The following is a 17,722-nucleotide window of genomic DNA, read 5'->3' on the forward strand; positions in this document are numbered from 1 at the left end:
AACCCCACCACCTTCTTGAGAATAAGCATGTATAGTAGGTTCTGATGTAAGACATGCTGAGTACCTTTGTACTCATGTTTGCTTAATTACTGTTTTCGGACGACAACACCGCCCCCTCTGATGGGTTCTACGTAGACCTTGACGTCGACGAGTGACTAGCCACCCAGGTGGTGATCCTGGCCATGGAGGGACCTATGTAGATAGACAGGCGTCGAGAAGCCTTCTTTCTTCTAGAGTCTGTACTCAGACTAGTTGCTTCCGCATGTGCTTGTATGTTTGTATGACTTGAGTGTCAGGTCATGTGACCCCTATCTGTATGAACATGTTATGTATGGCTCCCTGGAGCCTTTAAATAAAGTACTTGAGTTGTAGAGTTTTGTTGTGATGCCATGTTGTATGTACTCATATCGGGCATATTGTGTGTATGATTGAAATGCTTGGTATGAGTGGGATCCGACAATCTAGTTGTTTATCCTTGGCAGCCTTTCTTATGGGGAAATCTAGTCTAGTGTTCCTCGAGCCTTAGTAGTCCGCTATAGCCTGGTACACCGGAGTCCTTCTAGCCCAGCACTACTGTTCAGGACACTTGACTGGCCGGCATGTGTTTCACTTCGTTCCTATGTCTGTCCCTTCGGGGAAATGTCATGCTGTGACTACAGAGTCCTGCCTAGCCTGCTACAGCCCGGGTTCCCCGGAGTCCTGTTAGCCCAGTGCTACAGCCTGGAATCTCTCGCTGATGACCGACATGCTCGATGTGATTCATGTATGCCTGTCTCCATAGGTCTGTGTCGCTTTGGGTTCACGACTAGCCATGTCGGCCCGGGTTCTCTGTCATATGGATGCTAGCGACACTATCATATATGTGAGCCAAAAGGCGCAAACGGTCCCGGGCCATGGTAAGGCGACACCCGTGGGATACCGTGCGTGAGGCCACAATGTGATATGAGGTGTTACCGGCTAGATCGATGTGACTTGGAATCGGGGTCCTGACAGTGTTGGTATCAGAGCCGGACTGCCTGTAGGTATCTTCAGGCTATCTATGCTGACTCCACTCAGGAGGACTCATTAACTCGCACCACTGTCGAGATGCTCGAAGATAAGGACCGAGAGAATCGGGCCTTGAGGCTGGAGCTTTTCAATGCCCGTGCTGATCATTGGGCCACATTGACTCGGTTTGCACCTGCCGTGCAAGCTGGATGTATGGATACAAGGGATCTGTATTCTGTGAGATTAGCTCTGCCAGACATGGTGGATTGGCGTGATGTGGGAGGCATTACCCCACCCCGGTGTCCCCGCAGGCCACCGTTTGTTGGTCCAAGACCTCATCCTAGTCCCTATGGTCCACAGGCTCCTCAGGACCGTCTATTCCCGGATGGTCATGTTGAACTTCCAGGCTATGGAGGTGACTTCTATGAGGACTACTACGGAGCTGTCTGAGTTAGTAGTAGTACCACTAGTATTGTAATAGTTGTATCTCCACTGTCCTGCGTGACTTGTGGAATATGACTTGGCGTGTAGTCAATTCCGGAGGTGTAGACAAATAATGTATAGGAGCTTGGAATGCCTCCGATGAGATGTAACATCTTTCATCATAGTTGTACTGTAGCCTGGGCTTGTACTAAACTATGTATGATGTGTATGACCGATGGTATATATATGGCAGTTTTATATTAGCATGACATACGGATGAACATCTCTGCATTCCGTGTTATCCATTACATTCTGCACTTCCTTGCTAAGTTTGAGCCATCATTGTCTAAACCATTGTTTTGTTTTCTCCTAGGATGGTCAATACCCACAGCAACCCTGCTGCCTCGGAGCAGGGGGAAGCCAGTGCAGCTTTGGGTGAAAATCTGCCTCACCCGCCTTCTCTGGCCGAAGTGATGCTGGAGGCGGAAAGTAACAAGCGTGAGACTAACCTCCTGCTAGAGCGGATTGAACAGAACACTGCACGCCATCTGCGAAATGACTTGGTGTCAATCAATGACTTCATCAAGCTGTACCCACCAAAGTTTAACCATTCCGTCGAACCCCTCAACGCGGATGACTAGCTTCGCAGCATCACTCACAAGCTATGTTCTGCCAACGTAGCCGAAGCCGACAAGGTTACTTATGCTGCCTATCACCTCGAAGGCCCTGCTAGCCTTTGGTGGGAAAACTTCGAAGCTCTGCGCCCGGTCGGCCAAATCACTACTTGGGCTGAATTCAGTGAGGCTTTCCGTGAGCATCACATCCCAGAAGGTCTCATGGATCGCAAGAGGGAGGAGTTCTGCAACTTCACCCAAGGAAGACTAACTGTGGATGCATATAGTCGTGAATTTGGGAATCTGGCACGCTATGCCCCTGAAGAGGTATCTACTGACGCTAAGAAGCAGGCAAGGTTCCGCAAGGGACTTAGCCCTGAGCTTCACCGCGATCTCCGTCTGCACGAGTGCACATCCTTTCAGAAGTTGGTCAATAAAGCCATCAGTGCTGAGACAGGCCAGACTGATTATGACGCTTCACGCAAGCACTCCCGTGATTTTGGCTCTTCATCTGGCTCTGGAACTCAGAAGCGCTGGGTGTGGATTCCAAGCATGGCACTGCCACCCAGGTTCATCCCGAGGCCATCCTTTGAGGCGCCTTGTCCCAACCAGCAATTTGCACCGCCCAAGCCCTATGGTGGCCCCGCTGCTAATGCTGCTCCATGCCCCACTGTGGTGACATGCTTTAAGTGTGGAGAGCCAGGTCACTATAGTCGAGAGTGTCCCCAGAACAACAACCCCATTCAAACTGGAAAGTCTGTTGTCCGTGGTAAGCCCGTGGGAAAGACATTCTACGCCAAGCCAGTCACTACTGCCCGTGGCCATGTCAACTATGTTTCAGCCGAGGAGGCTCATGAGGATCCCAACGTCGTCCTTGGTACGCTCCTTGTTAACTGCCATCCGGCATCTGTTCTTTTCGATACTGGAGCATCTCATTCATTTATATCCGAGAACTATGCTCGATTGCACAACACGACATTCTGTGACATGCCCACTTCCATGGTAATTCAAACTCCGGGTTCCAAATGGCAAACTTCTAGAGTAAGCCATGGGAACGAAATTCTTGTCGATAGACTTGTCTTCCTTGCATCATTAATAGCTCTCAAGTCCACGGACATAAACATCATCTTGGGTATGGACTGGATGTCAGCTCATTATGCTCAGATCGATTGTGCCACTAGAACCGTTCAACTTACTCACCCATCGGGCGAGACAGTCAATGTCTTAACTCGAGTGGCCAAGCGCCAGCTTTACTCCCTAAATGCCAACCCTCTTCCAGACCTTGAGGATGTTCCGGTAGTTCGAGACTTTCCGGATGTCTTTCCAGAAGAACTGCCAGGTATTCCACCTGACAGGGATGTTGAGTTTGTGATAGACCTTGTTCCAGGAACCGTTCCAATTTCTAGAAGACCCTACAAGATGGCACCCTTAGAACTAGCCGAGCTTAAGAACCAACTCGATGAGTCCTTGAAAAAGGGTTTCATCCGTCCTAGTTCCTCTCCTTGGGCTTGCCCCGTCCTCTTCGTTAAGAAGAAGGATGGAACGGATCGAATGGTTGTGGATTACCGACCTGTCAATTTGGTCACCATCAAGAACAAATATCCGCTTCCCAGGATCAACGATCTGTATGATCAGCTCGCTGGATCCTCAGTCTTTTCCAAGATGGATCTGAGGTTGGGCTACCATCAAATCAAAATCAGAAACGGGGACATTCCCAAAACAGCCTTTGTTACTCATTATGGCCAATACGAGTACACCGTTATGTCCTTCGGTTTAACCAATGCCCCAGCCACCTTCTCCCGGTTAATGAACTTGGTTTTCATGGAGTACTTGGATAAATTCGTCATAGTATACCTCGATGACATACTCATCTACTCCAAGAATGAAGAGGAACATGCCGAACATCTAAGGCTGGTATTGATGAAACTTCGAGAGCATCGCCTTTATGCCAAATTCTCCAAGTGTGAATTTTGGTTGCCAGAAGTGACCTATCTAGGCCATGTAATTTCTGGTAAGGGTATTGCTATCAATCCCGAGCGAGTTCAAGCCGTTCTTGATTGGACTCCACCTGAGACGGTCAAGCAAGTTCGGAGCTTCCTTGGCTTAGCGAGCTATTGTCGCCGCTTCGTCGAGAATTTCTCCAAGGTTTCTAAACCTCTAACTGAACTCCTCAAGAAAGATAAAAAGTTTGAGTGGACTCCACAGTGTGAGTTCAGCTTTCAGGAACTGAAAAGACGCCTGACATCTGCTCCCGTACTGGTACCACCAGATTTCTCCAAGGACTTTATTATCTATTGCGACGCCTCGCGACAAGGACTAGGTTGTATACTCATGCAAGATCGTCAGGTAATTGCCTATGCTTCACGGCAATTACACCCACATGAGGAAAATTGTCCCACACATGATCTAGAGCTTGCAGCTGTAGTCCATGCACTTAAAACTTGGCGACATTACCTTCTCGGTAATCGTTGCGAGATCTTCACCGATCACCAAAGTTTGAAATATATCTTCACCCAACCAGATTTGAATCTCAGGCAAAGACGTTGGGTTGAGTTGATCTCGGATTATGACTTAGGAATAACTTACACCCCGGGCAAAGCCAATGTCATGGCTGATGCGCTAAGCCGTAAGTCCTATTGTAACAACCTGATGTTACAACAAAGTCAACCATTTCTCCATGAGGAATTTCATAAGCTAAATCTTCACATTGTTCCTCGAGGATTCCTATCCACCCTGGTGGCGAAACCTACCCTTACGGATCAGATCATCAAGGCACGGAAGGTAGATCCGGGAATCTCCCGTATTAAGAGAAACATTAAGAAAGGAGTCACGAATTGTTTCTCCATTGATGATCAAGGTGTTGTATACTTTGGGAATCGCCTAGTGGTTCCAAAGGCACGAAACCTGAGGCAGCTGATCCTTAAGGAAGCTCATGAATCCCCTCTCACCATTCATCCCGGTAGTACCAAAATGTATCAAGACCTACGCCAGAGGTTTTGGTGGACTAGGATGAAGAGGGAAATCGCTCAATACATTCCTAATTGCGACGTTTGTCGTCGTGTTAAAGCAGAGCATCAAGGGCCTGCTGGCACCCTTCAACCTTTGGCCATCCCTGAATGGAAATGGGATAAAATTAGTATGGATTTCATCACTGGGTTTCCCAAAACCAAGAGAGGGAATAATGCCATCTTCGTCATGATTGACCGACTTTCCAAAGTAGCCCATTTCCTACCTGTTCGTGAGAGTATCACCGCTAGCCAGCTAGCCGATTTATACATCTCCCGAATAGTGTCTCTTCATGGTGTTCCATTGGAAATTAACTCAGACCGTGGGAGTCTCTTCACCTCTCGATTTTGGGAAAGTTTCCAAAATGCTATGGGAACTCGTCTCTCTTTTAGTATCGCCTTCCATCCTCAATCAAGTGGTCAAGTAGAGCGAGTCAATCAAATTCTGGAAGATATGCTCCGAGCTTCTGTCATCTCGTTCGGAATGAGTTGGGAGAAATGCCTTCCCTTCGCGGAGTTTGCTTATAACAATAGTTATCAAGCTAGCTTAGGCAAGGCTCCTTTCGAAGTTCTTTATGGACGAAAATGTCGAACGCCTCTTAACTGGTCAGAAACCGGGGAAAGACAACTCTTTGGCCCGGATATGATTCAGGAAGCAGAAGAGCAGGTTCGCGTTATTCGTGAGAAATTGAAAACAGCCCAATCTCGTCAAAAGAGTCAATATGATCATAAACATAAGCCTATGATTTATGAAGTCGACGAGAAGGCTTACCTTCGGGTTACTCCGTTAAAGGGAACCCATCGTTTCGGTATCAAAGGCAAATTGGCTCCTCGTTACATTGGACCCTTTCGCATTCTTGCCAAACGAGGAGAAGTTGCCTACCAATTGGAACTACCTCCGCATCTTTCCAGAGTTCACGATGTCTTCCATGTTTCACAACTTAGGTGTTGCTTCGCGGATCCTATCCGTGGAGTGGACCACGAAACGCTTGATCTACAAGATAACCTCTCCTATCGGGAATATCCCGTTCATATCCTTGATCAAGCCGAGCGTACCACTCGACGTCAGAATATCAAGTTTCTCAAGGTTCAATGGTCACACCATTCCGATAAAGAAGCCACTTGGGAAAGGGAGGATCGTCTTCGACTCGAGTACCCCACCTTCTTCCCGGAGGATCCTAAATCTCGGGACGAGATTCTTTTGAGTGGGGGTGAGTTGTCACACCCTAGCTAGTTCAAGCATTAGAGTGTGCATCATGTTTAAATTTCTCTTAAATTTGAAATGGGGAAAGCAGAAACCCCCAACACCCCCCTGGAAACAACTAGGGTTTACTAAAATTATTTTCAATGAACCTGAAATGCCCTTCTAAAAAGTTCATCCTCTTTGTCTTGGGTTAAAACCTCTGGCAAAATTGGTGCACAATTTTCTAGGTCAATAGAAGGTCATTGAATTAAATCATAAGTATTTGAATTTGGGCATTTAAATGCTATAAAATAATTTAAATGCTCAAATAATTCTGGAAATAAATGTTTGCTGTTGGAAATATTCTAAGCAGAGCCCAAAATTATTTTCAGGATTTTTGGAAATGTTTTAGTATTTTAATTAAAGCCCAACATTTGCAGTTAAATAGAAAAACAGAAACAAATAAAAATAAAAGAGAGAGAGGGAAGCTACCTGGGCCTTACCTGTGCTGGCCCAGCTCACCTGGCTCGGCCCAGCCGACTGGCTGCCAGTCGTCGTCCTCCTCCCGCCAGAAGGACGCGGAGCGCGTGGCCGGCGCCCGCGGCCACACGCCGGCCACCTCCTACTTCTGCCGACGTCCTGGAGACATCCAGGGATGCCACGCGACCCCCACGTCCCCCTCTCATCCTTGCTCACTCTCCCCCTCGTCTCCCTCACTCTCTCCCGCGATGCCCGAGCGCGTTCCTTGCCGCCGTTCGCCGTAGACGACGCCAGAGCCACCCCCTCGCCCCTCCGACAAGCCAAATCGCTCCGCCACGACGCCCTCGCCCTCCCCACCGAGCCACGCTTCGCCGGAGGCCCTGCATCGCCGCTATCGCGCCATCTTCAACCTCGGTACCCGCCGGATGCCGTTCGTCGATTCACCTCGCTCCGGTCGCCCCCGAGCCCACTGATCTGCTCATCGACCTTCCTGTGAGCTCTGCCGTTTTTCCCCTCTTCTTTCCCACGCGTTTGCACCCTCTAGGCCATAGTTCCACCATGGCCGAAGCTCGTCTCCGCTTGAGCTTGTCACCGGTGTTGCTCCGGCGACCATTTGGTCATCCCGTGCTATGCAACGTGCTTGCCGCATCGCGTAGTACCTCGCTAGCGCCTTAGTTTCCGTGTTTGCACGCCGCAGCCCAAACCCCGCACATGGCCGAACTCCGGCCGCCGCCTTGGAGCTCGCCGTCGTTGTCTCCGGCCACCATAGGCCCGGCCTCCACCACCACTAGATGCGTGCCTGCAAGAGCTCTCCAACGAGCCCAAGAACGGCCTCGCCCGTGCCCTGTGGGCGTTTTCTGAGCCGCGCCCCCGTCTCGGGCCTCGCCAGCGTCGAGTCTCCGGCGGGATTAGCCCCGCTGACCAGGGGTTTGACCCCAGTTTGACTCCCCTGAGTCAATGACAAGTGGGCCCCCTCTGTTAACTAAATCAGATTAGTTTTAATTAAAAATAATTAGCTTAATTAACTACTGACACACGGTACCCACCAGTCAGGTTTGACCTAGACGTCCCCGTTGACCACTGACGTCACCCTGACATAATGCTGACGCAGTAATTAAATTACTGGATTTATTCTTTAATAGGAAATTCCAGAAAATAGTCAAAACTTCTAAAAATCATAGAAAATCAACCATGGCTCCAAATGAAACGATTTATATATGAAAAATGATTAGAAAAATTCAATCTATCCATCTGTAATGGTTTAATGCATGACAAAACAAGTTTATCTTGCTGTTTAAGCATAATAAGCAAATGCACTATTAAGGCCATGTTTAATGAGCTAATATTTGAATCTTTGATTCAAATGAGTTCATTCCTTTTTGTTATAACTTGCATTAGGCCAAGACACATTCATATTGCCATGTCATAGCATGCATCATATTGTTGCATATCGTCCTGTGTTGATTGTGTTCCGATGTGTTCTTCGTGGTAGGTTCTGCCTCCGAGGATATTCACGAGTATCCAACTGAAGGTCAGTATCCCACTACCACTCCATCAGGCAAGCAACCCATTGATCATTTCGATACAAACCCATGTTCTCGCTTCTGCTCTTGTTTACTACATTAAGACAACACGATTCAAACTGTTGTGTGTTACGGTAGTTGAACCCTTATCCTCTGCATGACCTGTCATTGCCATAGTAACTAGATGAAACCCACTAGCATGTGTAGGAGTTGATTGAGCCATGTATGTGATTCCTACCTTGCTATGACGCTATGCTTAGAGTTGTGTCAGGTCTGGTTCATCTGGGTGATGGGCTAGAGTGAAATGCTTATGTCGGTAATATGAGGGATGTGTTGAACATGTTTTGGTAAAGGTATCGATGAGAGGCCATGTAGGAGTACATGGTGGGTTGTTTCATTGAGATCGTCCCTAAGAACTGAGATCTGTATGTGTGATTTAAGATTCAGCTACTACCATGCATTGGGATCCTTAATTGACCCTCTCGGCTTCTTAATCACCCTAGTACTCTGTCCAGGAGTTGCAAATAGTTTCTAGTGTTTGTAGGTTATGTGTTGGCGGCCGTGCGTAGCGCTGACCCTAGGGGTGGGCTATGTTGCGGTAGATACACCGTGGCACAGTGTACCGAGTCACCCGTTTGGTGTCTCGGGAACCATGTACACATCGTTCGGGGCCGTATGTGGAAACCTCGGCCGGACTCCCTGCGGATGGAACCTGGATAGGCGATAAACCTGGACTAGAGACTTAAGTGTTTAGGTAGGCCGTGGCCGACACCCTCGCTGGGCTTCTGCTTGAAGGTTGCCGAGTACATGTCGTGTAAACGGCGGTAAGTGGTGAAAGCATGTATGAAGAAGTACACCCCTGCAGGGTATAAAACTATTCGAATAGCCGCGTCCGTGGTAAAGGACTACTTGGTTGCCTATACAGTTCATAGACAAGTTAATGGATACTACTAAAAGACTCAAGATAAGTGTGAGTACCGAGGATGGCCCTCTCGTAGGATAACGAGGGAGGATCCCCGGTGGAGTATTGTGTTGGTGAGTAGTGGACTCGTGTGCGAAAACTATTTTACTGGTGGAGTTCCATAGGATAGCTTAGCCAAGAGTCAAAGCTGGCTTGCTGCATTAACCCCACCACCTTCTTGAGAATAAGCATGTATAGTAGGTTCTGATGTAAGACTTGCTGAGTACCTTTGTACTCATGTTTGCTTAATTAATGTTTTCAGACGACAACACCGCCCCCTCCGATGGGTTCTACGTAGACCTTGACGTCGACGAGTGACTAGCCACCCAGGTGGTGATCCTGGCCATGGAGGGCCCTATGTAGATAGACAGGCGTCGAGAAGCCTTCTTTCTTCTAGAGTCTGTACTCAGACTAGTTACTTCCGCATGTGCTTGTATGTTTGTATGACTTGAGTGTCGGGTCATGTGACCCCTATCTATATGAACATGTTATGTATGGCTCCCTGGAGCCTTTAAATAAAGTACTTGAGTTGTAGAGTTTTGTTGTGATGCCATGTTGTATGTACTCATTTCGGGCATATTGTGTGTATGATTGAAATGCTTGGTATGAGTGGGATCCGACAATCTAGTTGTTTATCCTTGGCAGCCTTTCTTATGGGGAAATGTAGTCTAGTGTTCCTCGAGCCTTAGTAGTCCGCTACAGCCCGGTACACCGGAGTCCTGCTAGCCCAGCACTACTGTTCAGGACACTTGACTGGCCGGCATGTGTTTCACTTTGTTCCTATGTCTGTCCCTTCGGGGAAATTTCACGCTGTGACTTCCGGAGTCCTGCCTAGCCTACTACAGCCCGGGTTCCCCAGAGTCCTGTTAGCCCAGTGCTACAGCCCGGAATCACTCGCTGATGACCGACATGCTCGATGTGATTCATGTATGCCTGTCTCCATAGGTTTGTGTCGCTTTGGGTTCACGACTAGCCATGTCGGCCCGGGTTCTCTGTCATATGGATGCTAGCGACACTACCATATACGTGAGCCAAAAGGCGCAAACGGTCCCGGGCCATGGTAAGGCGACACCCGTGGGATACCGTGCGTGAGGCCGCAAAGTGATATGAGGTGTTACCGGCTAGATCGATGTGGCTTGGAATCGGGGTCCTGACAAGTCCTTTGAGAATTAAGCCGCTTGATCTTTCCGCTTGTCCATTCGATTGGGGGTGAGCGACTGAAGCGTAGTCGACTCGTGTGCCTTGAGAGGCGCAAAAGGCTCTGAATTTGTCAGAATCGAAGTTTGACCCATTGTCAGTGATGATGCTGTGCGGAACTCCATATCTGAATATCAACTCTCTGATGAAACTGATAGCAGTGCAAGCATCAAGATTCTGGATAGGCTTAGCTTCGATCCATTTGGTGAACTTGTCGACTGCCACTAGCACATGAGTGAAACCGCTTCTGCCCGTACTCAGTGGTCCAACCATGTCCAGTCCCCAAACAGCGAAGGGCCAGACGAGTGGAATGGTTTTCAGGGCTGACGTGGGTTTGTGCGACATATTGGAGTAAAACTGACACCCTTCACATTTGTCGACTATCTCTTTCTCCATTTCATTCGCCCTTGGCCAGTAGAATCCCGCTCGGTATGCTTTAGCCACAATGGTCCGAGAGGACGCATGATGACCGCAGGTCCCCGAGTGGATATCATCAAGGATTATCTGACCTTCTTCTGGTGTTATACACTTCTGACTGACTCCAGTCGCACTTTCTCTATACAACTATCTCTTTATGACTGTAAAGGCCTTGGATCGACGGACGACCTGTCGAGCCTCTTCTTCGTCTTCTGGGAGTTCTTTCCTTAGGATGTACGGTACCGTCTAGTCGGGAGTGATGACCAAAACTTCCATGATCAGGTCGACCACAGCTGGAACTTCAACTTCAATCGGATCCGTGGCACTTTTTGGCTGCGGGGCTTCTTTAGTGAAGGGATCCTCCTGAACTGATGGTGTGTGGATGTGTTCCAAAAACACATTGTTGGGGATGGCTTCTCTTTTGGAACCTATTTTCGCCAAATCATCAGCTGCTTGATTTTTCAGTCGGGGTATGTGATGAAGTTCTAACCCCTCGAATTTCTTCTCCAGCTTTCTCACTGCATTGCAATAACCAGTCATGGCCAGACTTCTGACGTCCCACTCCATCATCACTTGATTAACCACCAAATCTGAGTCACCATAGACCATGAGGCGACGGACGCTGAGTGAAATGGCCATGCGCAACCCATATAAAAGTGCTTCATATTCTGCTTCGTTATTGGAGGAATCAATGGATTGAAGAACATATCTGAGCTTATCTCCTCGGGGGGAGACCAATACTACCCCGGCACCGAAACCATTCAGCATTTTGGAACCGTCGAAGAACATGGTCCAATGCTTCGAGTAAACCTGAGTCGGCAGTTGTTGTTCAATCCACTCGGCAACGAAATCTGCTATTGCTTGGGACTTGATAGCTTTCTTTGCCTCAAACTTGATATCTAGAGGTAGGAGTTCAATCGCCCATTTTGCCACTCGACCAGTTGCATCTCTGTTGTGCAAAATCTCTGACAATGGAGCCTCGCTGACGACTGTAATGGAATGGTCAGTGAAGTAATGTGCAACCTTCTTCGTGGTCATATAAATCCCATATACAAGCTTCTGATAATGAGGATATCTTTGCTTCGACGGGGTCAAGACTTCAGAAATATAATATACTGGGCGCTAAACTTTGAAGGCTTTTCCTTCTTCTTCCCGCTCGACTATAAGTACTGTACTGACGACTTGTCCCGTGGCTGTGATGTAAAGCAGCAAAGGCTCTTTGCTGACCGGGGCAGCAAGCACCGGCTGGGTGGAGAGCAGACCTTTGAGCTCTGCAAACGCTGCATCAGCTTCAGGAGTCCACTCGAACTTGTCTGACTTCTTCATCAATCGGTAAAGAGGCAATGCCTTTTCACCGAGACAAGAGATGAATCGATTTAAAGCGGCCAAGCAACCAGTAAGCTTCTGGACGTCGTGCACTCGCACAGGACTTTTCATTCGGAGTATAGTACCGACTTTTTCTGGATTGGCGTCGATTCCCCGTTCAGAAACGAGAAAACCGAGTAACTTTCCGCCAGGAACTCCGAATGTGCACTTTGATGGATTAAGCTTGATATCATACCTCCTGAGGTTGGCGAAGGTTTCAGCACGGTCAGTCAGCAGGTCGGAACCTTTCCGTGACTTGACCACAATATCATCCATGTATGCTTCCACATTCGACTGATTTGAGTGAGCAAACACTTCTGAACCATCCTCATGAATGTGGCTCCGACATTCTTGAGGCCGAACGGCATGGTAACATAACAGAAGCACCCGAATGGAGTGATGAAAGCTGTTTTGATCTCATCAGGTCCATACAGATGGATCTGATGGTACCCGGAATAGGCGTCTAAAAAAGACAGTCACTCACATCCCGCAGTCGAGTCGACTATCTAGTCAATGTGGGGGAGAGGAAAATGATCTTTCGGGCAGGCCCGATTGATATGTTTAAAGTCAATGCACATGCGAAGTGACTTGTCCTTCTTGGGGACCATGACAACGTTGGCGAGCCACTCGGAGTGGTAGATCTCTCGGATGAACTCCGCTGCTAAGAGCCGAGCCACCTCCTCACCAATAGCCTTTCTCTTCTGTACGGCGGACCGTCGGAGATGTTCTTTGATAGGTTTTACTTTTGAGTCGACTCGAAGGCGGTGCTCAGCCAGCCCCCTGGGAACACCCGACATGTCAGAAGGCTTCCATGCGAAAATGTCCCAGTTCTCACGGAGGAACTGGATGAGCGCTTCTTCCTATTTGGGGTCGAGTGTTGTTGAGATATGAGTCGGAGCAGCACTGGGATTGGTCGGGTGAATGTGAGTGTAACACCCCGGATGTAACTTTCCCAATTTGTACTCCAACTCTTGCCGTTTCCGGCGTTAAGTTATTTTATTTTCTCGGGTTCGGGTCTTTGTCTCCGTGTGTTGTTGTCGTTGTCATGCATCTCATATCATGTCATCATGTGCATTGCATTTGCGTACGTGTTCGTCTCATGCATTCGAGCATTTTCCCTGTTGCCGTTTTGCATTCCGGCGCTTCGTTCTCCTTCGGTGGCCATTTCTACCTTTCTTTCGTGTGTGGGGATTAAACATTTCCGGATTGGACCGAGACTTGCCAAGCGGCCTTGGTTTACTACCGTTAGACCGCCTGTCAAGTTTTGTGCCATTTGGACTTCGTTTGATACTCCAACGGTTAACCAAGGGACCGAAAAGGTCTCGTGTGTGTTGCAGCCCAACACCCCTCCAATTTGGCCCAAAAACCCACCAAAACCTTCTCCATCATCTAGAGCGTTCGATCACGATCGCGTGGCCGCAAACCGCACCTCATTTGGACTCTCCTAGCTCCCTCTACCTCTATTTAAAGCCCCCTCCCGAAATTCGCGGATCTCCTCTCTCCCAAACCCTAAAAAAATTGCCCGCCACCACCGGACACGTCCGCCCCGCCGCCGGACAAATCCCGCCGCCACCTCCGGCCAATCAGCGGGCGCCAAGTGGCATCGCACCCACTTCCCCGCTGCCAGCCCGGGAGGCCCAGGTCGGGCCCCCGAGGCCCATCGCGCCCCCGCCGCCATCCTCCCTCCGCGCCGCCCGAGCCGGATGGCTCCTCCAGCCCGGCGCCGCCGCCACCATCTCCGGCTACCCAGAGCTCACCGCTCCGCTGCGCGCCTCGCCGCCGCAGGCTTCCGCCGCCACGGGCCGCTGCGAGCCGCCGACCCCGCCGGCCATCCTCTACCTCGCCGGCGTCACCCCATCATCCTCTCCGGTCTCCCTCGTCGTCTGGCAAGCCACCGGCCAACTCCACGCAAGTCCGGCAAGAACTCCGGCGAGGACGGCGTCGAACCTCGGGAACCGTGTTCCCAGATCCAGATCCAAATTTTAGGGTTGACCCCGTTTTTTCCCTAAGTCCCTAATTTTTTTGCTCATGTTCATAGCCTCGTAACTTTGCATCCGTAACTCCGTTTTTGGCATATTGCATATCAAAATGTTCATCTCAGAGAGTAAATCATTTCATTCCATTGCATCATTTTCATTTGAGTTCATCTTGATGCCCGAAGTGCTGTTAGAAGAGGGCTACTTGAGATATTTGTTAGATCTGCTACTCCGTTTAGATATTTGTCATTTTTGCATGATTAATGTGTGCATGATATGCCCATGAGCTCTACATGTGTTTTGTTAAGGGCTTTGTCATCTTTCCAGAGGTGCAACCCATGTATTTTTGTGATGTGTGTGGTGACTAGCACAAGCTTGCAAAGTGAGGCACTTGGTAATTCTGATTTCAGGGACTTAGCATTTCCACCAAGTCCTTGACCTGTTTATCTCATATGGCCATATGTTCATGTTGTTTCCTAGTGATCCGTGCCTCTTTTGAGGATGATCAGTAATGATGTTTTATTAATCTTGTAGTTCTCTATCCATCCATGTCTTTGTTTGCATTTATGGAGCATCCTAGCTTGAGTCAATGGAGCTCTACTTTTGCTACTTTGTGAATCTGGGCAGATTGTCTACTTGTTAGCGATTTTGCCGATGATGTTGTAGTTGATCCATGCATGCTATGTTATTGTTCTTGCCATGTCTAGCTTGTATTTTGTGTGTTCTTGTTAGATGTATGCTTAGCTTATCATGACTTTCTCCGTAGTGAGTGCATCGAGCTCGTAAACATGCCTACTTGAGTTATGTTTCAACATGTGCCAGTTTTCACTAAGTCTGAAAACTGATTATGTTTTTGCTATGTTCACATGCTTGCAATTGTATTTTCTGATCCCTTTTGGCTCAAGGTCACTAGACTTTTGTTAAGCTCTTTGAGTATCTCCATGCCATGCTTTACTTTGCCATGTTCAGGTCCTGTAGCATGTAGTTTTGTTGCTCCGAAGAGTGCTACCTGACCTAAAATTCCAGACAAGTGTTGATTTCACTAAGTCTGAAATCTGTTTGTCATATTCATTTTTGCCATGCTTATTTGAACCTGTTAATGGATGAATTGGCCGTAGCTCAGTGCTAGACTTTTGTTAAGCATCTTGAATGCATCCCTGCCATGTATTTTGTTGTCCTGTTTGGGTGCTGTAGCTCATTCATCTCATTGCATTTAGATGGTAACTTGCTATCAATCGCAGACCGTGGTCATCTTTGAATCGCTTGCCATTTCCAAACCGTAACTCCGATTCCGGCGTTCTTTATATCGTTTTCAAGCGATTTCATCTAATCTTTCCAGTGGCACACTTGGATTCCCAAGTTGAGGCCAGGTTCATGCATTCCTTGTCAAATCTTGCATATGCATCACGCATCGCATCCCGCATAGCATATCATCTTTGCATCATTTTGTTCGAGCTTGCACGTGGTTGATTGTGTCCTTGTTGCTTGTTTGTCTTGTTTGGGTATAGCCGGGAGAAGAGTTCGCTAACGAGGAGCCCGTTGAGTTTGCTTTCGAGGATCCAGTCAACTCTGACAATTGTGCAGGCAAGATGATCATACCCTCGAAATCACTATTATCTTTGCTATGCTAGATTGCTCGCTCTTTTGCTACGCCATTGTTACGATGCCTACCACTTGCCTTCAAGCCTCCCAAAATTGCCATGTCAAACCTCTAACCCACCATGTCCTAGCAAACCGTTGATTGGCTATGTTACCGCTTTGCTCAGCCCCTCTTATAGCGTTGCTAGTTGCAGGTGAAGATTGGAGGCCGTTCCTTGTTGGGATATCATTATATTATCTTGTTATCTTAATGCATCTATATACTTGGTAAAGGGTGGAAGGCTCGTCCTCTCGCCTAGTGTTTTGTTCCACTCTTGCCGCCCTAGTTTCTGTCAAATCGGTGTTATGTTCGCGGATTTTGCGTTCCTTACGCGGTTGGGTTATAATGGGAACTCCTTGATAGTTCGCCTAGATTAAAGCTTTTCCAGCAATTCCCAACCTTGGTTTTACCATTTTCCACCTAGCCTATTTTTCCCTTGGGTTTCCGGAGCCCGAGGGTCATCTTATTTAAACCCCCCCCAGGACAGTGCTCCTCTGAGTGTTGGTCCAACTCGTCAGACGCCGGTGGCTACCAGGGACAACTCTGGGCTGGCCTACCGGAAGTTTAGACAATCTGAGTGTGCCTTGAGAAAGAGATATGTGCAGCTCCTATCGGGATTTGTCGGCACGTTCGGGCGGTATTGCTGGTCTTGTTTTAACCTGTCGAAGTGTCTTGAAGAACCGAGATACCGAGTCTAATCGGTATGTCTTGGGAGGAGGTCTATTCCTTCGTTGACCATGAGAGCTTGTCATGGGCTAAGTTGGGACTCCCCTGCAGGGATTTGAACTTTTGAAAGCCGTGCCCGCGGTTATGGGCAGATGGGAATTTGTTAATGTCTGGTTATAGATAACTTGAACCTTAACTTAATTAAAATAAATCAACTGAGTGTGTTACCGTGATGGCCTCTTCTCGGCGGAGCCCGGGAAGTGGACACGGTGTTGGAGTAATGTTTGCGCAGGTTGCTCTCTAGTTTCCCGCTCGCGCTTTGCCTCCTCTTCTCGCTCTCTTTTGCGAACAGGATAGTCACCATTTTTGCTAGTCGCTTGCTGCAGCTCCACTTATATTTACCTTGCCTTACCTATAAGCTTAAATAGTCTTGATCGTGAGGGTGCGAGATTGCTGAGTCCTTGTGGCTCACAGATTACTATTACACCAGATGCAGGGCCTGATGATTACGCTCCAGGAGACGCGCTTGAGCTCAACTGGGAGTTCGACGAGGACTCTCAATGATAGTATGTTTCCTTTCCTGATGATCAGTAGTGGTGCCCAGTTGGGGTTGATCGGGACCGTGTCGCATGTTGGGTTATCTTTTATTTTGGCGCCGTGGTCGGGCCATGAGTGTTTGGTTGATGTAATGTTATTTATGTACCTTGATTGACGTGGCGAGTGTAAGCCAACTATGTTATATCCCCTTTTATTATCTATACTACATGGGATGTTGTGAAGATTGCCTAACTTGCGACATATGCCTTCAATGCGATTATGCCTCTAAGTCGTGCCTCGACACGTGGGAGATATAGTCGCATCGAGGGTGTTACAAGTTGGTATCAGAGCCTTCCCCGACCTTAGAAGCCCCATTGCTTGATCGTTTTTAGTGGCCGAGTTGTGTCTAGAAAAATGTTTTGAGTCATTTAGGAATTATATAATGGAGAGTTTAGGAATTCTTTTTACTTCCCAGTCTCCTCATCGCTATGGTAAGGCATCCTGACGTAGAGTTTTAACTCTTCTCTTCTCAAATTTCACTAAAAAATTTAGGATCACGCGGGTATCTTGGAATCGTTCCGATAGTTTTATGACGAGAACATTGTCTTGGTGCCTCCTGTCAGGGGTTTTGTGGAAGTGTCTCGGGGAGTTGAGCTCTGAGGTGTTGTCGTCATAATTTTATCGTTGCAATTCTAGAATACCTGAGTTTAGTACGCCGACATCGAAAATCTCTTTTATGCAGTTCGTTG

The sequence above is a fragment of the Triticum aestivum genome, chromosome 1A (assembly GCF_018294505.1).
Source record: "Triticum aestivum cultivar Chinese Spring chromosome 1A, IWGSC CS RefSeq v2.1, whole genome shotgun sequence".
In the NCBI taxonomy this organism is placed as follows: domain Eukaryota; kingdom Viridiplantae; phylum Streptophyta; class Magnoliopsida; order Poales; family Poaceae; genus Triticum; species Triticum aestivum.